This window comes from Pleurodeles waltl, chromosome 10, assembly GCF_031143425.1.
Source record: "Pleurodeles waltl isolate 20211129_DDA chromosome 10, aPleWal1.hap1.20221129, whole genome shotgun sequence".
NCBI lineage: Eukaryota > Metazoa > Chordata > Amphibia > Caudata > Salamandridae > Pleurodeles > Pleurodeles waltl.
The window spans coordinates 874833303-874856458 of record NC_090449.1 but is presented as its reverse complement, the minus strand read 5'-3'; positions in this window follow the sequence as shown (position 1 = coordinate 874856458).

Here is a 23156-nt window from a genome sequence, read left to right as displayed (position 1 = left end):
TGATTCATGAAGACACTGTACTTAGCAATGTCTCCAACAAAACCTTCAGGTGGTGCTAAAGGAACAGGGATTGGTGTCCCATTAAATGGATGGGAACCAGTAGAAGGGCCCATGGATTTTGTGTAGTAATCACCTAGTTTTAGAGCTTGAATAAACATCTAGGTCTCTTTGTGAATAGTCCCAGTCTCCAAGGGGTTATTACAGGGTTTGTACCTTCATAGTTCTGTTTTCAATTATTTGTTTTCTTGCTGTCGTGACTGTGACTCTTCCTTGATTGTTGCCAAAGACCTGGCTAGACCTTCCACAGAAGGGGGATTGTTGAAAAGGGCCTGGCCCAAATCAAGGGCAGTAATGTGATCTGACTCTAATGATCAGGCGTAGAATAAATATTGTGGCTTGGCTTTCTTGGCTATGCCACTCGCCTACAATTCACAGGGTCCCCATAGATGTGATGAAAAGTCCCCCAGTCTCTCACTGCACAACTCTCAGCATGAAAGAGTTGTCTAACAAGGGAAGGAGGGAAGGGATGAGGCAGAGGAAGAAAGAGATGTTGTGAAGCTCCTCTCTCTGGAAATTTCTTCAGGGACACGAGATTATCTTCCCTAGTTTGACTGATCACCAGGTTTCTTGTATTCTCAATGTGCTGTGGTGGAAAAGATAGAATGTAAGATGTTAAACACTTCAGAAAACCTTTTACCCTCTCATTTGTCACCTTAACAGTTATGGACTGCACTCACCTAACTGGGTTTCATTATTAGCTACATAGATAATCACTGTATAAGAATAAGGAGCAACAACATACCACTCTACCAAGCCTGTGCAGTCTCTTGGTTTAGGCATGGACTGTTTCCAGGGCCTGATTATGATTGTGGTGGACAGGGTTACTTCCTCACAAACATGACGCATATCCCATCTGCCATACTAAGATTCCATTATATCCTACGGAAATCGAAAACAGCAGATGGATTATCCGTCATGTTCATGACAGAGGATTCCATCCGCCAAAATTATAATCAGGCCCTTAGTCTCAGATAAAGTTAATTCACTCAGGTTTCTGCTGGATGCTTGCTTCCCATACAAATATCCAGAAGGGATTATTGATTTCACAAACGTGCTACAAAGTTCCCATGTTTAATCACAACCAAAGCTCTACTTAGTACACAAGTCTTCTCAGATATGGTAGACCTTGAACTGATTGATTTTTATGTTGAATTTACACCTTTTGTTTTCTTTCTTTCCAGGATCCTGCTCACTGAGCAAGTGGAGAGGAACCGTGAGAGGCATTCATTAATGTAGGATGCAGCACAGGAGCCAGGAAGCAAACAAAAAACTGTTTTGCAGGAAATCCAGGCGAATTGCACAGAGGAGCTCCTTCCTATAGCTCTAACGAAGCCAAACATCAGCCTTGAGACTGGGACGTGGTATTTATACCTGCCCTAGCTACAATGGTGGCCGGTCATGTGCCACGGCCCAAACCTTACCATGCCCCGGTGTCATTTGGCTGTGGAAAGGCTAACGGTCATGGGTACACAAACAGTGGGCAAAGGGCAAATAATCAAGAGAACATTAACTGGCACTTTATGAACTCACTTTTGACGGGACCCCTCTGGAAGGATTACTGCAGGGTGCTTTTTCGGGGAAAATGACAAAAAGGAAAATGCAAGTGACTGGCATGGGTATAGTTTGCTGCCAGTGGCACAGTGAGCTTGGAACCTATGTCTGACATCACCCAGCACACTTAGGGTGGCAAAAGCAAAAACAAGAAGTTGATGGATGGAATACTTGAAATAATCTCAGACACTGGAGATTGCTTGGACTGCATCCCAATCCATAATTTTTTTTCCCGCCATGCCATCACAGTTTAGATCCATCCATATACAAATCGGTCTTGATCGTGCTTCTCGTGGGAACAGTCCAGCCTGAAGTACCAGGCCAAGTCCTCCATGGACCAGAACACAGGCAACCTAGGACCGGTTTCACCCGAGTTAGGGTTCTTCAGCCAGGGATGGGTGGATTGGGATGCAGCCTCAAGTAATTAGCAATGGGGGAGATTCCTTCAAGCATTCTATCCATCACTTTTTGTATAGTCTATTATGTTACCCTAAGCAGGATAAGTATTACCAGACATGCGTCCCGTGCACAAGTTGATCCAATAATAAGGGCAAATCTGGTCCTGGGTTGCTTGTGTTCCAGTTTAGGGAGGGCCTGGCTTAGCAGTTTGTGCTAGATTGCTCCCACTGAAGTAGGGTCAAGACTGATTTACATAGAGATGGGTCCAACTGAGGTCAATCAATCAGTCAAACATTTATAGAGCGTGCTAAATCACTTGTGTGGGTCTTCAGGCTCTGGAGCTGTATGTTGCTGCACAGAGGAATGGTCATTTGAACATCCAGGTCTCTACTTCTCTTCTGAATCACTGGAGTCACTGTGTGGTCCTGAGGTGTAGGAGGACGTTGTTCCAAGCCTTGGCTGCCAGGTGCACAAAGGAGCATCCTCTGCTGTGGGTTCCACAGATCTTTGGGGTGTCTGCTAGGGAGCAGGAAGCTGATCGGAGGTGTACGGTTGGTTGATGGATGGGCAGGCATTTTTATCATATATGCTGGCCCTTCGTTGTGCAGGGCCTTGTAGGCATGGGTCAGTTTCTTGAACTAGCATCTCTTCTGCATTGGGAGCCAGTGTAGTTTCTTGGAATGGGCAGTGATGTGGGTCCTTCTGAGGAGGCTGAGTGCGAGTTTTGCCTCTGAGTTCTATTTTGTCTGGAGTCCTTTCAGGAGGCATACTGTGATTCCAATTTAGTGCGTATTTCTGTAGTCAAGTCTGCTGGTGATGATAGTCTTTCTGGTGTCTGCTGGGAGCCACCTTAAGGTAATGCAGAGCATGCAAAGGGTGTGGAAGCAAGTGAATGAGACTGCATTGACTTGTTTCTTCATGGATAGCTTGCTATCCAGGATGATGTCAAGGTTGTGTGCATGGTATGTTGATGTGGAGGGTGTGCTAGGCTCTGCCGGCCACTGTTTATCAGTCCATGGCGAGCTGTTGTTCCCAAAGATGAAGTCATCAGTTTTTTGGTGTTGAGTTTGAGACAGTTGTCCTTCATCCAGTCCACTATGTTCATTATGCATCTGTGAAAGTTAGTTTTTCTGGTGGAAGGATCTTCAGACAGTGGGAGGATAAGCTCTGTGTCATTGGTGTATGAGATGATGATGAGTCTGTGTGATCTGATGTCAATGCCCAAGGGATCATGTAGGGGTTGAGGAGAGTCAGGCTGAGCGATGATCCTTGTGGGACTCCATAGGTGAACTTCTTGGGCTCTGAGGTGAACGGTAGGGGACTGATCCATTTGAAGACGTTTCCTTTTTAGATGGGAAGGCCTAACTTGCATCTCATTCACACAAAGTAGGTGCACGCATCAAAAAAAGGTGCAAACTCCTATATTTTGGCGTTAGACATGTCTAACATCAAAATATAATTTTGAAGTTAGGTTTCCACTGAATTTGTGTAAAACAATTATGTAAATTCGGGGCAAACAAAGTATAAATCTGCCCCTTTGTGTTTCCCTTACACTTGAGTATAGTTGGGCACCGCCAAGTACATAAAAATATTTTCTGTCCTAGCCACCCCACACAATGTTAGCTGCAACTTGGCCATCACTGTTTATAAGCCCCACATTGAAGCGTACCAACATCCAGTGCCAGGACACACTGCACCCCTACATCCCTTTGTGTTCAGACATATCAGTACTCTTGTCTGCTACTACAAGTGGTGTTCCTGACAGTTTATTACCACTAGTAGTGGCATCCTCAATCCCCTTTCGGAACTGTCAACCTCAGCTGTCCATGATCTGACATTGTAAAATAGGGTAAATGTTAATTTTTCCACTCTGAAAAGTATATTTTCAGTTGTAAGAATAATTGACAGCGTGTCTGGAAAAGTAGAATGAAAACATGAAAAGAAGTGAAAGGTAGAAGAACCTACACCCAAACCTATGCCTTTCAATCATTTTGGGTACAAATGCCCTAAAATAAAATTGAATGCAAAATTCGGCATGATTTCTACAAACTTTTTTTCATTGTGAGAACTCCTGAACCTGCTTGGACTATCTGAGGTTCTCTTAATTTGATTACTTTACATGTGTGCATACCACTTCACACCAGAAGGTACTAATTTTGGCAATGGCCACTTTCAAACATATTGTGCACTTTCTTCTTTGGTTTACATAAACAATTTAGTGGACCCTCTACCTCCACTATGGGCTGCATGATGAGCCCCGAAGGCAAGGCAACTTAATGCAGAGAAATATGATTGTTAAATGCTTCTGTCAGAATGTTACCTACTTCACATTGTATGTGTGTGTATTTCTGTGCCCTTTCCCCTCCATTATTTTATATGGTCTTCACCCACTCATGTAATTCGTATAATTAGCCTCACCCACCACAAAGGGATCGCTTCAGTTTGTGGCTCTCACCTTTTATGGGCTTGCAACAAATTGTCAGACTTAGAGTTCTGCAGAATGGTGTTTATGGTGTCCCAGCCATTCTGCACAGCCATATCACAAATAAAAATACAAAAGGCCAAGCTTCAGGAGAGAACACATCCAAAGCACACTCTTGCAAGGAGTATACAAGAAAGCATTTGTGCCAAGAGCAAATACACAAATCCTATTCCAGCTCTCAGCCCTCTACTGCCATCTCCCCAGGACTGCAGCCTTTTCATTCAGATGTTTGTTAAGCACAGAGAAGCTGTTCGCTTGTCAGTTTGGGGCATGTGCTCCTCCCATGTTTGCCTTTTATCGATTTTGACACATCTTCTTCCCTACCACTCAGTTTGTCACAGAGTTAAAGCATTTTCTGCTTTCTCTGCTCCCAGTTTCAGGAAAGATACAGAGTTCTGCTGTTTTTAGAGGCTGCCCAGATAAGACCTGCCCAAGACAGATGCTGAGAGGCATTGCAGCTTCGTACACGACATATATTTCATAAACTCTCTTTTAGAGTGGAATGTGTGGTGAATGTGTGTAAATACATTGCATTGAACAGTGCTTCATCGCCTTCCTTTCAATTAAATGTGATTTTTATCTCAATATTTCACACTCACGGTCATAACACGTAGAACAGGATTTATAATATGAGGAACAAAAGCGTTTTAAAAAAAAAATAGCATCCACACCATGTTTGTGCAATAACGTAACTAAGTTTCACAGTACCTGGTGATAAAATTGAACGCGATGACATACCTCCTGTTCAAATTCACATAAAGCATTTTCTACACTAACCATTTTTCTCTTAGAAAAATGTCCAAAACTAAACTTCTGTAAGAAATGCAGTATTCCGTGAATTTCAACTAATGTGAAATGTGCAAATTTCTAGACTTTTGTGCGCATAGTAGAAATTTCACACTGACAACAACAAGCAGGTAACACGTGCTTTGCAGTGCTAAAAACATCTCATGTTAACATTACCCCTTCACTTTACTTTTAGTGTGCAGTCAATATCACCTATATAAATCTGTTGTACTTTTGTGTTGTCCCTTTTCGTTGTTATGTCTAGTTTGTGTGTACTTATATACATGTGTACGTTGTGCCTTCTTCTTCCCAATATCGTATCAGGCAGCAATGTACCACCAGCACACCTAAATTACAACAGTTAAGCATAACTTCTATAGTATGTTTAACCTATTGCTCTTGACAGTGCATTTTTCTATATAGGCCTGCATGTTATACAAAGGAAATGCCCTCAGTCCTCAAAAGCAGTCTTGAACTATAGTCTCTGATGGGAAGAATGACATATATATTTGCGTCCATCCATCAACAAAAGTTCTGGACATCAACTTCTGCAATGTATTTCATTACTAATTAAAATAAATGCGTATGTAAATGAACATGTGTTGTTGCTCTTGAGTTAATGAGTTACTGGTGGGTACTCTCCTCTGTGTGATTTGATCCATGACTTTGTGAAGGACTCTTTAGGCTGTGTGTGGAGAGCATGTGATAACCAGATGTTTGCTTTGGGCACATTGTGACAATAGGTGTGCATATGCCAAACTACTTCACTACTAGTATTGGGAGTTGAGAGCATAGTCATTACATCTTACCACATTTTAAATGATATGCTGAATGAGATACCACCAGCTGCAGCATTGTTGGCATTATGGATGATAGACGGAGTTGCATCATTGTGGCTAGCCTTTATATAATTTGTGGCAGATTCTGGGATGCCATGTTTAGTCTATTGCCAACATTATGCCATAGATTTCAGTTTGCACCACAACTTTATTTCATTTTGAGACCTGTATTTTCATATGTATATGCTGTTGAAAATGTGCCCTTCCTGCAGGGCCACCCTGGATGTGTGTCTCTTTATTGAACTCTATTTTCTTTTGGTTGACAACATCTGTCTATTTTACCCCTGCTAACCAGTAATAAAGTGCTTGTTTTCTCCCTGTTAAACAGGCTAAAACTGGTAAACACTTGGTTGGCACATGTACTTTGCTTTTAAGTCCCTAGGAAAAGTACCGACTTTACCAAAGACCTGCAAGTTACATTCTACTGGTAGCCTGCAGCACTTATTGGACCACCCACTAAAGTAGCTATCTAAAAGATGCCTCCAGACTGACTACTGCAGTCTGGGTGTGCAGTTTTAAACTGCCATTTTATTTTGCAAAATAAACCATTTTCTAGGCATAACCCTTCCTTTTTCATGTGTATAGGGTACTCCAAAAGTAGATCTTAAAAACCTATAGTGCAGAGTGCATGACATTTAAAAGTAGGACATGTATATTTAATGTTGTAGGTGTCCTAGCAGTGAGACCCTCGCGGGTGAGTAGTGTGCTTTACAAATCCCTGATTGATTCATTGATTGAAAAGCCCCCAAAAGTCATTTTACACTCTGTCAAGGCTGGATTTCCCGTAGATTAGTACTGATTTACACTTCTACATTTAATTAATGTTAGATTCAGTCTGGTAATTGCTAGAAAAATGCTTCAAGGACACATTTTAATGGTAATTTATGGTTTAATTCTGTTTATTGAAAAAAAGTAATATAGTTCGTAAACAGATATAGTTTGTAAAAGTAGGACATGTATTTTTAATGTTGTAGATGTCCTACCAGTGAGACCCTCACGGGTGAGTAGTGCGCTTTACAAATCCCTGATTGATTGATTGATTGATTGAAAAGCCCCCAAAAGTCATTTTACACTGTCATCATCATCAGCTTTATTCGATCAATGACCATAAAAGCACATAAAAACAGAGATAATAAATAATACTTAAGTGGATAAATACACATCGATAAATTGATATAAAAACATTAAAACAATAATAAACTTGGATTGCACATAAAACTCTAAAAAGGATCTATAAAAGAAATGAAGCCTTAAATTGTTTTTTGGAAGTGACATCGTGTACGCCAAGCTGCTGCTAAATACTTGCTTACTGAAAGAATTACATCAGCTGAATTATGGCTTTTTAAAACCCACAGAGCCAAGGAACAGTTCTTAAATCCCATAGACCTGCATATATTACAAATCCATTTTGATCGCGGAATCGCATAAGCTGGGCAAAAGAACATAAAATGCTCAAGGGTTTCAAGAGTGCCGCCACAAGCAGGGCATATATCAGGAAGATTAATCGGCCCCCACCTATGAGTCAATGACATCAAAGGCAAGGAGCCAAAACGAAACCTTGCATATAAGCTCTTGCCCTGTGAATCCGGTATAATGTCCAAATAAGATTCAAACTTTGGAGACCATTTGAGATCAATAAAGGAATTGGTTAAGCGACCATTGGATTTATGGGTTATGTAGTTATCCCTAACATAAGACCAATAAGTTTGCTTTAAGACGTGTTTATGCCGTCTCTCTAGTTTATGGGGATTTTCCCAATAGTCACCCAGACCCAACAGCCGAAGCCAATGGGCCACATGACGAATCCAGGAAACAGTGTTGGCATTTTGGCATTTTAATAGGTCGAGTAATGAGGTCTTAAATATATGTAGTTTGGGGTTATCCATAACCTGATCCAATAAAGGAGGGGTCTTAAAATAGCTAGATCTGCTACTCGGCTAAACCCCAAATCTAAAAATAATGGAAGCAGGGGTGTGGTGCGTGGGCATGCAATTAAAACTCTTGCAAAATTGTTTTCCCCCACACTAATCTTGTTACAGTTAGAGAAACCCCATACTTCCGCTCCGTACAGGGCTGCACCTTGAGCATTAGCTATATAAATATTTATTGCTGGAGAAACAACTTTTGCAACAGTGCTTTGATAAAAACACAATATAGATGAAGCTCTATGTTGTAGGAGCCCTGCACATTTTGTAATCTGGTCTTCTCATGATAGTTTGCTAGTTAACCTAACTCCCAAGTAGTCTATAGAGCTAACTTCCTTCAAGGGGACTCCGTCAATGTGAATGGAGCATTTTTTCCTGAGTCCTTTACTGTAGATAGCACCATCAATTTGGTTTTGTTGATATTAACCTCCAACCCATGATCGCTGCAAAATTGACTAAACCGATCAACAAGGATTTGCAACCCCATTGGTGTCTTAGAGATGAGAAGCGAATCATCGGCGAAGAGCAGGATGGGAATTTTTTGTGTGTTCAGGGAGGGAGCATCATTCTGACATGTGGACACAGCCTTTACTACTTCATTAATAAATAAGGTAAATAATAAAGGGGCTAGCACACAACCTTGGCGAACTCCCCTTCTAATTGGGATCTGTTCAGTCAGTTCGCCTTGTTCGCCCCACCTCACTTGGGCATAAGTGTTCTCATGTAATCGTTTTAACAGGAGTAGGAGGTCCTCTGGGACTCCCAATCTAACCAGCACTTCCCACAGTTTGGCTCTTGGAACCAAATCAAAAGCAGAACGCAGGTCTATAAATACTACATACAGGCACTGCTTAGCAATAAGAACATATTTCCAGTACAATATGGCCAGTCGAAAGACCTGGTCAACCGTGCTAGTTTTAGCACGAAACCCAGCTTGTAAATGTGAAAGGATTTGGTACTCTTCAGTTAGCCTCTGCAAAATTTGTTTAGCGAAAATCTTTTGTAAGTTGTCTATAAGGCTAATTGGCCTGTAATTAGCTGGAAGGTTGGCATTTCCTTTTTTATAAATGGGTATGATCTCTGCCCCCTTCCATGTACCTGGAATGTGTCCCCCTGCAGCTATGCTATTTGAAATGGTGTTAATATACCAGGACCAGATATTTGGTTCTGATCTGTAAAGATCTCCAGGAAGCTTATCCGGTCCGGGTGCTTTGCCAGGTTTCAGGCTATTTATAGCCTCAAGGGTTTCTTCTACTTTGAAGATCAGGTAACCCTGAGGGACACACTGGGCCCCCACTTGGAGGGCCGTGCTAGGGTTCGAATCCAACAGCTTTGGTGAAGAGTGGACCACATTAGTGTCCATTGAGCCCTCTGGTAGGGCATAAAGAGTAGTAAGATGCTCTACCCAGCTTTCGGGTTGTATATGGTTGCTAGGACAACTCCTACCTCCATTTTCTCTTTTGGACAGGAGTTCCCAGAAGCGCTTGTTATTCTTCTCTCTAGAAGCATCTAATAATTCCTGCCACAGGTAATCCTCCCACCGCTTTTTTGCATTAGACAGGGTTGCTTTGTATAGGGACCTAGCTTGTGTAATTTCCCCCTGGCAACCAGACATTACTACTGCTCTTAACCCAGACTTGGCCTTTGATCACTTCTCGTCGAACCATCCCTTACGTGCCCCTTTCCCTTCATGTGGCTTTGACTGCCTTGCTTTGTAAAAGAACCCCCGTAGCTGGATAATCATGCTGTCATGTATTTTGAGAATCAGAATATTCCCCTGAGATTTTGTGCAAGGCCGAGTAGTGGATAATTGTGGGATCCCCCACAACTCATCCTCTTCATCGGTTAAACCACTTATGAGGGTAGAAGGTTTGAAGGTACAGTTAAAATCTCCAGCTACAATTAAGATAGTCGAGGGGTGGAGGCTTCCCACAAATTTGTGCAGGATAGCCAAAGTATGGGACTCAGAGCTATATGAGACCGATCGTATGTAGGCATTAACAACAACAATTGATAAACTTCTGTTTGAACGTGATACGTATGGCTTTTAGATCTACAGAATTAATTTCCAAAAGCTTATAGTCACACTGCAGATTCTTGTTAACAAGCAATAAAAGCCCACCTTTTGCCCGGCCCCTCCCCTTCTCTGGAGGTATAGCGGGTGCACTAAATGAGAGAAATCCATCTATATTGATAGCGTCCTCTGCCCAAGTTTCCTGAAACAGACATATATATATTTTTTTAATAAAAGAGGCCCATTCACTCTCATCTAATTTCTTTGCCAGGCCAGCAATGTTCCATGACATAAGATCTAACGTACATTTATCTTGGTTTATCACCATGGTTCTACATCCAGCATTCACCGGGCTCAAGTCATTACTGCAGATGTCTAATGATGGTGCTTTATCATCCCCCGTTAGATGAAAGACCTTGGAGCGGGCCATCACATTGGTCGCTGATTCAGTAGTCAGTCATACAGAATTAGGCAGCGACCCAAGATCAGTAGCTTCCTTTCGTACAGCACCTCCACGGGAATTAATTAAACCATCTAATCCATCCGGTCCCATGGCTGGTCAAGAATTATATGGGTGTAACATGAGTCTTATTCCCCCCCTAATTGTTACACTATCCAAGTAGGTGAGAGAGTCAAAATCCATTAATTGTGTAACTATAGTCTTATCTTCAAAATAAATAGTTATTGTATCAAAATTGGTCCCTGGGATGCTGCTTCTCATGGCCGATATTATATCAGAACGAATAACAGAAAGACAACTTCGTTGAGAGCGTATCCAATATATAACTTTGTTAATCAAAGAGGCTTGGTTCTCAGCTGACCCTAACAACAGTTTTGGAACATTGGTCAAATAGATTTTGTTAGCTCCATGACTTATAGGCAGGTCCCGTTCTTTGATAACTGTACTCTCAATATTGTTGCGGGGGAGAGTGATGTTGTTAAAGGGGATTTTATATTGCCTGCTGGAGGTTTGTATAAAACGGGCCTCTTGGACAGTTTCCGGGGGGTCGGATCCGCTGGTCCTACCTCTAGCTCTGACACTAGTTAAATTACTTGACCAATTACCTTGACGATCTCCGTGTCTAGGTACATTCGTGGAGCTCCTTCTGGGCCTCGGATTGTCTTTGTTGAGGTTGCAGCGGTAATCTTCCCTCCCTTGTAAAGCTGTCTCCCCTCTAATAGAATTATCCCTTGATTCAGCCCCCTTTGTTGGGGCAGATGGTGGAAATGCTTCTTTCCCCCTGGCCTCCCCACAGACCTTACAAATCCCTGCACAAGCACTGTTATTTCCGTCCTGGTGTGTATGGTTGCTCTTCATAAGATCTATTAATACTAGAACCAATCCCTTGACTTCATCAACTCTCTGAAGGACTGTAGCCAGGTTATCTCTACTAGCTGCAGATTCTTTGCTTTCCGACTCGGACTGGGAGATCAATGGGGTAACACTAAGGTTGGACGTTCCAACTGCTGACTTACACTTGGACACACTCATGGGCACGGGCGAATCCTCTATTACTAACAGAGGTTCAAAGCGATTTGTACACGATAGGCTTGGGACCACCTTAATCACCGGAGTCAATGGAAGTAGGGTTGGTGTATGCGGTGCATATGAGAGACCCCTCTGGGATACTGGAGGACTCGCTATGTTGTAAGTGGGTTTTGGGGTGGGGGTCCTACAGTTATGCGGGCCCCCATCCCCATCAACCCCTATTATAGCATCTACAGAATTCCTTGTCCCCTTCTTTTTAAATATCTCTGGGATTTTCTTATCCTTAGGGGGGCCTTTCTTGGGATTATTTACCCCTATAGATGTTTGTGTACCTAACATGGACTCAACTTCTTTGACTAAGAGATCTATTTCATCCAATGGGTTAGACCTATTGGGTGAGCTGAAATTCAAAGGTCTACTTGGGCGTTTTTTTGCTATTTTATTACCCTTGGTTTACGCTGGTAAATCTATAGCCTTCCTTTTCCCCATATTAAAAGTAAAAATAACTCCCTTACTTGTATGATGGATGGCCTGCCACTGAAGTAACTGGCCCTGCCTGCCAGGCCTCTTCCAAGGAATAGCAGCGTCCCACTCGTTAACTGAGTGCTTGATATAACTTGTTTAGAAAACAGCCCTCCGGGTGATAACCTCCGAATACCAGTAGAAAAACTTGTGAGAGAGGCCTACTATTGTTGCAGTGCAAATGAAAGGTGGGGGGCCCAGCCCAGCCTCCTCCGGTCTCTGACGGGCACAGGACGGGCCCGCCCTTGGCCCGGGCATTGCCCGGGCACGCCTGCGCGCGTCCCACGAGGCAGGAGCGCTGTACAAGTTTTTAAAGGGCTTCTGCTTCTTGGATCATTGCAGCCTCCTCCTCTCCCCCAGGTGCCCGTAGTTGCGCGTCTCGCGAGGCGGGAGCGCTTTACAAGTTTTTAAAGGGCTCCTGCCCTTTGGATCAGTGCCACCTCCTCCTCTCCCCCAGGTGCCGGTAGTTGCACGTCCCGCGAGGCGGGAGCGCTTTACAAGTTTTTAAAGAGCTCCTGCCCTTTGGATCAGTGCCGCCTCCTCCTCTCCCCCAGGTGCCGGTAGTTGCGCGTCCCGCGAGGCGGGAGCGCTTTACAAGTTTTTAAAGGGCTCCTGCCCTTTGGATCAGTGCCGCCTCCTCCTCTCCCCCAGGTGCCGGTAGTTGCGCGTCCCGCGAGGCGAGAGCGCTTTACAAGTTTTTAAAGGGCTCCTGCCCTTTGGATCAGTGCCGCCTCCTCCTCTCCCCCAGGTGCCGGTAGTTGCTCGTCCCACGAGGCGGGAGCGCTTTACAAGTTTTTAAAGGGCTCCTGCCCTTTGGATCAGTGCCGCCTCCTCCTCTCCCCCAGGTGCCGGTAGTTGTGCGTCCCCCATTTTACACTGTGTCAAGGCTGGATTTCCCAAAGATTAGTACTGATTTTCACTTCTACATTTAATTAATGTTAGATTCAGTCTAGTAATTGCTAGAAAAATGCTTCAAGGACACATTTTAATGGTAAATTATGGATCAATTCTGTTTATTGAAAAAAAGTCATATAGTTCGTAAACAGCAATATCGCCCACATTCTGGAGGAGTGCATCACATGAGATTGATGTGACAAAATATCCTGAACTCAACAAGCCCCCACATGCCATCCCACTCCCTCACTCTTGAGCTGTCTGAAAATGACTAGCAGCCACCAAATTGTTTCTTTCAGAGTCCCAATCATGCAGCCCTCATATCTTTAACTCAAGCCTGGTCACTGGGTTGTTAGTGCTTAATCATTTCGATCCCTAAGGAATCAGAAAACAGGTGTAGCAATTTGAGATATTTGGGACAAGTACATTTTTTAAATTCTGGTGATAGAGGGTTTATGAAGGGAGCCCACAGTTCTCAATAGGTGTCCAGCTTAATGGTCAAGTTGGAGTTTATATTACTATTTTGCAAGTTACACTTTTAGAAAGTTTTCAGTTTTCTGCCTAAAACCAAAAGGCTTTCCTGCCAATGTCAAGCTGTCACCTGACTCCTGGTGGTTACCCTCTGGTGAGATATGAATTTTTGCCAGACATTTGGTAAAGGGCTCCGGATGATAGGTGGGGGTGTCCAGCCTTACTAAAATGAAATGGCGGCTGTGCCTTGCTCCGTTCTGAGCTTCAAAGGATGCCTACTTTGTTATTGGCAAATGAAACTCACACCTAGGCCTGTCTCCCTTTTGTCTCTATTGTTAGTCTGGTTTCAGTTCCAAAGAGAGAGGAGGAACTGACCAGAACTGGATAAGAAGGTGGACTAAGGACACAAGTGATCTATCTGGACCATTGCCGAGCAAATTTGATCAACGTTTAGGCCTTCCTGAAAACAAGGTTCAAACTTCACCCAGTCAGCAGCCTGATCTTATCAAACCCGGCTTCATCTCCAGCTTGCAGATGGCTATTCCAACAATTGGTCAATGACCACTTTTTCTCCATACAAGCTTTTAAGTCAGAAGGTAAACCTTCTACCAGGGAAAACTTGTTCTCTGTGTCCAACTGGTAATCCATCATGGTCGGCCTTAACTTTTGCCTTGGTCTAGTGCAATCAGATACCCATGGTTGGTGCTCTGCAATTTCTGGTGCTATTTCAATTCCAAATTTCAAAATGTATATCTTTGAATCTGCTTTCTGGATTTTTGTTGTTGTGTTGTAATTTTATTTCATAAAATATTCACCTTGTTCTAAATTGTTTTGGAACTTTTCTTGTGTTGTGTTTTCATTTTATTACTGTTTGAGTACTGCATACATACTTTACTCATTGCCTCTAGGGTTATGTCTGACTGCTCAGTGCCATATATACCAGAGGTTGGATTACAGGTTTATTAAGTACGTTTTGTGGATCATGCTGGCAAGGATTGTGATTACTAATTGAAGTGGGTTGGACCCCCTTCCAATATTCCAATTTGTTACAATTCCAGTATGACACTGTGTCACGGAAGGCTTGAATCTGCATCATCTATCCCTGTAATGGTTCTTCAAATGTGCATGACGTTTTAATATAGTTTTATTTTCATGCTTGAAGAAAGCTGCAAAAATGCTTTGAAAAAATGTGTACGCTTTGATAAATTGTTAACGTATTTGTGAAATTAAGTGTTTTAGTGTATTTTATGAAGTGCAACTCCAGTTGTGATGCTAAACTGAATTGTCATAAAATAACAGTAACAAGTACATTCCAAAGGTGTTACAGTCCATTTAGTGCACATTAAAACACATTTTTGAAAAAATTTTTACCATTAAGCCTCTTCGGACTCTAGATGATTAATTAGTGTTTTCTTGAAATGAAACAACACAGTCAATAAAAACATAAGCTGCCTTATTCTGTTAAACATTGTTTTCGATAAAACATCATTCACTTGAATGGTATGCATTATAATACCATTACGATGAATATGCCTCAATACAAGTGAATCTGCAGGGCGGATTCGAAAAAAATATAACCTGATATCTGATAAGATATGATGCGATTTAACATAAATATATGTTACTTACTTGCCAATTTTGGTTCCAAAAGTTGCAAGAAGAAAAAGGCTGCATTTTGTAGTTGCTAATTTTATTTAACTCTTCGAATATCGAGTACAAGGAGATTATCGTGTCACTCTATAAACGTGGGCAAAATATCGAGAGGCAAAATATCGAATGATAAATTCACAGAAGGAAGTGAAAACTGGTCAATATCACTGATACAAAGGAATGGAACCTCTGACTGCTGTGAGGTGGGGAAGCCAGGTATTTTTCGTCTTGGTCTGCCAGTGAAAAGGGTGACCCTTCCAGTAGCCATGATACCGCCAACACAAGACTGCTCCTAAGCAGATGGAGCCTTCCGAAAGGAGCCCAAATGGAGAAAAACGCCAGATGGAAAGCCTCCTAGTTGACAGCAAAGGCTCTAGGTGACAATACAAACCAGGGAAAGAAGACGGGCCTCCAAGGAGCAGGAGACTTCAGAATTTACCAGAAATCCAGGAGCTGAAACTATTATTGCTGAAGAACTAGGGTATGATAAAACTGATCAGGAGTGAGAAAACACACCAACACAGAGCAAGAACTGTTGCAAAGCATGGAGAAACAGAACAGAACACCTGGCTTTTATACCACAATGACAGGAATTACTTCACAAAAAGAGAGCTAAGCCATAGTGGATGGTAATTACCTCTCAGCAGCTAATGAAAAGGTGGCCATCTTGGAAAGGGCAGGATATATTCCAGAAATCCTCACAAGAGGGTGCTGTGAAAGAGAAGTTAAAGCAGTATGGAGATGCCATTGAAAGCTTCCGCTAGAGCTTCTCTGAGGAGAAGAGTGAGAGTACAGGAAATCATACCCGTGGCTTCCATGATGTAAGTCTAACAGTCATGTGTGGCAGTCCACCAACAGCAATCTGATCTAAAATGCGATTGTGATGCCAAGTGTACCGCTCAACAGAGACTAGGGAGCTGCCTTCAGGCATGGCATCAGTGCAGCACTTTTACGTCCTAAAAAAGCAATTCACAATCACTCCGATTTGGCTCCACCAAGGCATGGAGAAGCTTTTAATAGTGGTAGCAATATTCCTACTACGTAATGAGCAGAATGCTCTTGCAAATGCTTGCATACATTGATCATGTGTAACAAGTAGCTTACGCTTCTTAGAAGTTTACCTTGGAAGAAGGAAAGTGCACCATTAGAGGTAATGAGCTGTCAGAAATAGAAAGACCTTTTAAAGAATACCATTATCACAGACGGGCCGCTAGACATGTAGACACATTGATGGAATTTACTTTAGTCATAGGAACCTTCAGTTTTGAAAGTCTGCTAGCTCACTGATACTCCAACAAGTAATATAACTTGTTTCAGACTTTGATTCTGCATTCATTTATAGACCAGATAGTAGGAAACAAAAAGCTGACACTTTGTTACACTTTGTTACAGTTATCAGATTACAGTATGGCTTGATAACCCAGTTCCATACTTGGACTCATTTTCATTCCTAAGGACATATCTCTAGGGGCCTTGGCAATGGGCACCTTCATAACTTATTTTCAACAAAACACACATTAGGTCCCTTTGTCATCTTGGTTTAAGGCACAAGATGACAGTTGGGAATCAAAAGGACATCTGTATTAAGAGGATTTTATATGTTTTACATGTCAGAAACTATAAACCCAGGCCAATACACGTATATATGACACTGAAGTAGCAGGGCATCCTGTTGTAACAAAATAGTATTAGCCATGCGTAGGAAATTATGGTGACCTACAATACCTTTGGATGTTTGGTGGTATGTAGAGTTGTGTGCAGAGAGCATGCAACTAAAATATATCTACTCAAAACTTGCAAGGACCAATACCAGTGCCTCTTGCTCCTTGGCATGCTGTGTCAATAGATTTTGTATTTGAGCTTCCCAAGTATAATGGTTACACCATGATCCTGGTTTTGAGGTACCACATAACCAATATAGGTCATTTCACATCTCTTAAGGCTTTACCCACAATCCTTTTTTTGTCTCAATTGTGTGCTTAACACACAACTCGATTACACAGTAGGCCAACAATGCTCATTACTGATATTCATGTCTCATTTTTGGATGGTGATTTATAAGAACATAGACAAGGATGCACATCTGTCCTCTAGTTACTACCAACAGACAGCCAGATAGAACATCTAAATTAGTGCAGGATTACAGTGAAACAGTGCAACCTCATATGCCTTATTAAAGAATAATTGGAGGAGAGACGGGAAACATAAAAGATATATGCAGAGCCACATCACACTCCTTGTTACTGGATCATAATTTGAGTTTTTGACTACATATCAAATCAGTATCTGCAAGGAGCATGTTTAGAAAATCTATTTCAAATAATGATTCTGGATGGTATGTTTTAATGTTTTGAGATCAAAATCTAGTCAGAAAACTTTACTATTTCACAGGCTACCCAAAACTAGTGGTAATGTATTCCCATGAACTACTACAAACTATTAAACATATGTGCAAAATATATATATTTTTTTTAACACACCATTTTCTCGAAGGAAAACAGTCTCATTTAAAAAATGCTTTATTTAAAAGTATCATCCCTAATCTGTGGTGCGACACACAATTGTTGACACTCAATACAAAACACCCGAATCCGCCATGCAGAATGCCTTGAATGCCTCAGAGTCCTCGATTACAGGTCCTACACTCACAAACTGCACACTGAAGCAGTTAAACCAGGTATACTTCCAGTTACACTAATGAAACCACAACAAGCCCCAACACCTATCCTATCCATACACTCCCCTCATCCAGGCACATTCAAAACACAAACTGATATCAACAAGGTCTTCTGTAACTATTACACTGACCTATTCGCGGCACCACCGCCCGCAGCACAAGATGAAATATTATCATTCTTATGTCAGAGCACACTCCCCCAAGTGGCGGCGCTGGAGAGGGAGACACTAATGGTCCCTATGGTAGCTGAAATTCAGGAAGCCGTCAAAGAACAAAGAACTTGCATGCAACAAAACCCCGTTCACCAATGGAATTGTATTCCACATATGCCTCACGACTGGTCCCTTGCCTTGAGAGGCTGTTTAATGCTTCAATTGAGAAGGGGGTACTCACCCTCTTAGCCTGTGAAACTGTAGTAACTTCTCTTCTTAAACCCAAGAAGTCCCCTAACGACATATCCTCCTACATACCTCTATCTTTATTAAACACAGAATATAAAATCCTCAGTAAGGTACTGCTGCGCCACCTCCTTCCATTACTTTTACAACTATTGCAGATAGACCAAAGTGGTTTTGTTCTGTGCTGTAGTACATCGTTGAACATACGTCAGCTATTTCAACTAATGTATGAGGCTAAACAACGTTACCCAATTGATCAGTGGATATAAGACAAACATTCAATACCTTTAGTTGGGATTATATGTTAGCGGCACTATGGGGGGGCTTTCAGATACCCCTGGAATATATGGGATGGGTGAAACTGTTGTATTCTGATCCCATGGCCAGAGCCAAAAATGTCCCACACATATTAGCCTCTTACCGAATATTCTGTGGGACTTGACAGGGGGGTCCCCTATCTCCTCTTTTATTTGTATCAGCTATTGAGCTGCTCGTGTAGCATATCCGCCATGATGCAGAGACATGGGGAATCATAGTGGGCCACACTACCCACTCAATTTCATTATATGTAGACAATTTGATCCTATAATATGAGGATCTATGGGAGAATTTGGGACGAGTGGCACAGACACTATCTACATTTGGGGATTTCTCTGGTCTCCAAACAAATGCTGACAAATCGTATGCATATTCATTTAGTGACACTTACCCAGAACCATCGATCAAAATCGGACCAATGGCCATTGCAACAGCACCCGTCTCTTTCTGTTACCTCGGCATCCGAATATACAGTGATCAAAAAGGCTTGTTGGAGGGTAACCTGAAACATGAGATCACAGCACTCTGATCTCAAGTGAGCTTTTGGACAACACTGACCCTTTCTGTATCAAGTAGATTGGGTTTACCAAAACTGGTGAGATTACCACATGTTTCATACTACTTTGTCAATCTGCCACTCCTAGTACTACCCCGTGTATTTCACACGTTAAACTCCATGTTGATCAACCTAATCTGGGGGGGCTGTTGCCACAGAATTAGTCTGTCAAAGCTGGAACTGCCTCTCAATGAAGGGAGGCTGGGCGCCCTTGATTTTAGGGCCTATTGCATAGCGGGACAACTACAGTGGATGGCATATTGGCTGGCTGGTCATAATTTGGGAAAAATCAATTACACCGCTACAATCTTGCAGAAAGGCCTGCTCCAGTGATTGCTGTCCCAGGACCCCCCTAAACCATCTATAGGTACTATGCTGCTGCTACATATAGCACTGGCGTACCGGAAAATTGCGATGAGGTATACTGCCTCACCAATCCCATACGCACCGAACGTGCCACACAGTGGATTTCCCACTCCCTCGGGTATTATACCAGCCACTATGTTTCAGGTCTGGAACAAGAGGAGCCCGCTCCCTGGGTGACTTGTTCGAGGATGGCATGTTAATGCTACACTTGGACTTCGTTCAAGCCCATGGGTTGCCTGAGACTCTATTCGAAACCCATGTCAAAGCCCTAGGTTATGTTGGCATCTACTGGGTGCTTGCAGGCATAGGCCCTTCATATCATTGGAAACGGTAGACATCTTACTCAATGGTCTTACTGAGGACTCCCTGCGCATCTCAAAATATTGTTGGATTTGCTTAAAACAAAGTGGGCCATCTTGATTGGGACATTACACCTAGGGAATGGAACTTTCTTTTGAAATACTCTAAGAAAGTGTCCCGCAATTCCAGATTCAAACTGATACAATTCTGCATCTCCCATTGAGCATACGTTACACCAAATAGGCTCAACACGGTGTTCGTACTGTTTCTGCCCATTGTCCTCAATGTCACACCTATGATGCTGACCTCTCGCATATGCTCTGGTCATGCCCTCACTCTCAGAATACTGGTCTGAATAGGGACTTCATTAACGGACATCACAGGAACAAATATGGGGCAAACACCAGACTGATATATACTAGGATTATACCCTAGACCGCGTTGTTCTAATGTAACTTCACACTTTGTAGACCTAGCTTTATTTTTTGTCAAGCAACAACTAATTAGGCATTGGAAGCCACCCGAGTTCCCCCAATCACTTACTGGCAGGAAGCGGTGCTGCTTTGGGGCCTAGCAGAGAGCATGGCACTCCACTACGAGGATTACAGAGGGCTACAATGGAACCCGATATCGCTGGAGTGAGACACTTTGCTAGAAACATTTCGGGCACAATCTGATGTCGAGTCAGTAGACCATTGAAGACCTCAAAGTCCATTAGGGCTAATCCTTGCCATTACTAATGCCTGGACTCTTGACCCTTCAGCCTACTAGCCTTCTAGCTCAGGTAAATAGCAACCTCCACCCCTTCCCCTCCTCCTCCCCCCATACCAGTGTGCCATTCCTACAGAGTTAGTCTCAATCAGACTACGACCTCGGTGAAACTACTGGCCCCAGAATTGATTACACATCACTTATGCTTTGTAAGGTTTAACAACCTACACATTTACTTAGGCAGACAGATGTTCGCTCGGGGGAGGAAGGGAATGAGACGGTTCACATGTAACAGAATTGTAGAGATAAAACAATAACCATAATAACTTACTGTATGTACTTGCTTCATAGATTGCACTATCTATATACTGTTCACCAGTATGTCTGAATGTTTAACAGCAGATGTATGCATCTATCAAATTGCTAATAAGGTTGATGTTAATCCCTGTGATGGCCGTGAATCACAGTGGGTCTCAATTTGTGAGCTACTGCATTAATATTCAAGGGATAGGTTGAATTGGGATCTACTAAGATTCAGTGTTTTGAAAACAAACCTATTAGTACATAGGTCAGTTTGCAAAATACTAAATCAGTTACAAAACACTGGTTGTAAGTTGTGACAGGTATTGTGCAACCATTGTTTAGAACATCTCTCCTAAATATCTGTACCTTTCAGTACCCAGCAAACTACATCCCAAGTGTGTGAGACATTTTCTCATTCAGAAGACTGAAAACCCTGCCTCTGTATGTTTGACATTATCATCTGAAATCCACATACCTGCGTTTTCTTGCTCACCGCATATCTAACTCAAACACTTCTTACCCTTACTGCATTACAGTACAGGTGGAGGGAAATAGGAAGTATGAATTGAGGTAGAATATTGTATTTGAAGATGCAACAAGGAAATGTCCATTATCTAATTAAGGTACTCTTATGGTCTTCACATGCACAGATAGCCAACAATATAGGAAGGCAACTCATCATGCTGCATGGTTTCTGTTAGGACCACAACTGAGCTGGAAGAGTACCTTCAGGCCTACCTCTAAGGACTGGAATGCTAGCCACTTGGGGACAAAAATCACAGCAAGAAGAGTCCAGGTGAAGGGTTTAAAGTGGACGGAGCATTTTCTGTCCCTGAATCTCTGATCAGGAAGCCAGCCAATTAGCCATTGGAGTCACTCAGGTGGTCCTGGGATCAAGAAGAACATCCAGTCCTTCTCACTCAAGCAACAGGGTAGAAGGGCATCAGAGTAGCAGGGCAGCAGAGTAGCAGTCCTTCTTGAAGCAGAGAAACACAGAAGTCCTTCTTAGTATTCTGCAAGTCCAGATGTGTTCTGAAGACTGGGTGTGACGGTCTGAATTGTATACCTGGTGCCTTCTTTGAACTAGGAGAAGTTTCTAGATATTCACATTGAAGTGCTTAGAATGTCCTGCTCCTCCTGCCCAGGGTGAAGCCTGGCCACAGGCACAGTGGTCTGGGGCCAGGTCCTTTTATTGAAGGCAGGAAACAACCAATTGACTTGTAAGTGGGGCTATGACTAGTTCTGATCCCCCATTCTGCCAGTGATGCCCCATCCAGGCAGACCTAATCCATCTATTGTGTGGCTGTCTAAGAGGAATATACAAAGTCCAACTGCCAACTACAGCCAATCATTTGACCCCAAAACAAGCTCAAAGCACCAAATTGGGCATTTAAATGCCAAATTTCTAGAAGTGGCATTTTCATAATTGTGATTTAAAATCCAACTTTACTATCAAAGAGTATTTTAAATTACAATTTCTAAGACATCAAAATGAATGTCCTACTTGCTACCTTTCATTTGCTCCCTATACGTTAGTACCTATTAAATGTAATAGGGAACCCACTGTTATCCTATGGGAATGGTAGCCCTCACAGTAGTGAGAAACACATTTAGGAGTTTTTCACTACGGAGACATGTAAAATGTAAAAGTACAGCCAACTTCTGAATTATGGTGTACCCTGCCATATGGGCTGTCTGGGCTCTTTCTTCTGGATGCTTATATTAAATAAAAAGTGAGTTCTAGGCTTGGCAAGGGGGGTATAGTGCCAAGTCGAACTGGGCGTTGGCTGCAATGGCAAGCCTGGAATATGTTTTAAGAGGCTAGTAAAGTGGATGGCACAATAAGTCTTTCAAGGCTACTAATAGCATTTATTTTATAGGCCAAAGGCATATAGTATACCACTTTACTAGGGGGCTACGAGTAAAATAAATGTTCCAATCAGATGTAAGCCAATTTTATGATGTTTTTAAGCACTGCGCACAAGCACATTTTTTCCTTCTTTGTCCTTATAACAGCACCAATAAGCACCAACTGAGATACCAACACCCCTTGTTCTCAAAATCGGGCTTATCCTCTGTATGCTGACCTATACTGCGTGGATGAAGCCTCCCCAAACTTACTGATCTGAAGGGGTGTAATCATCAGACAAAATGACATATTAAGGGGGTCATTCTGACCTCGGCGGTAAAAGGCTCTTACCGCTGGTCAGAAGACCGCCATCATACCGCCGCGGCCGCGGTAAACCGCCACGGTCAGTCTGACCCACAACTGCCAAACCGCCAAAAACACGACATCCACTGAAGGCCGCCTCATCAGCGGTCAGCGATAAACTGGAGATGACCAAACCTCCACCGTCACGCCAACACAAACACGCCCATGCCATTACGACCCACGAATCCACGCGGCGGTCTTTCAACCGCAGTATTCCATTGGCGGTACACAAC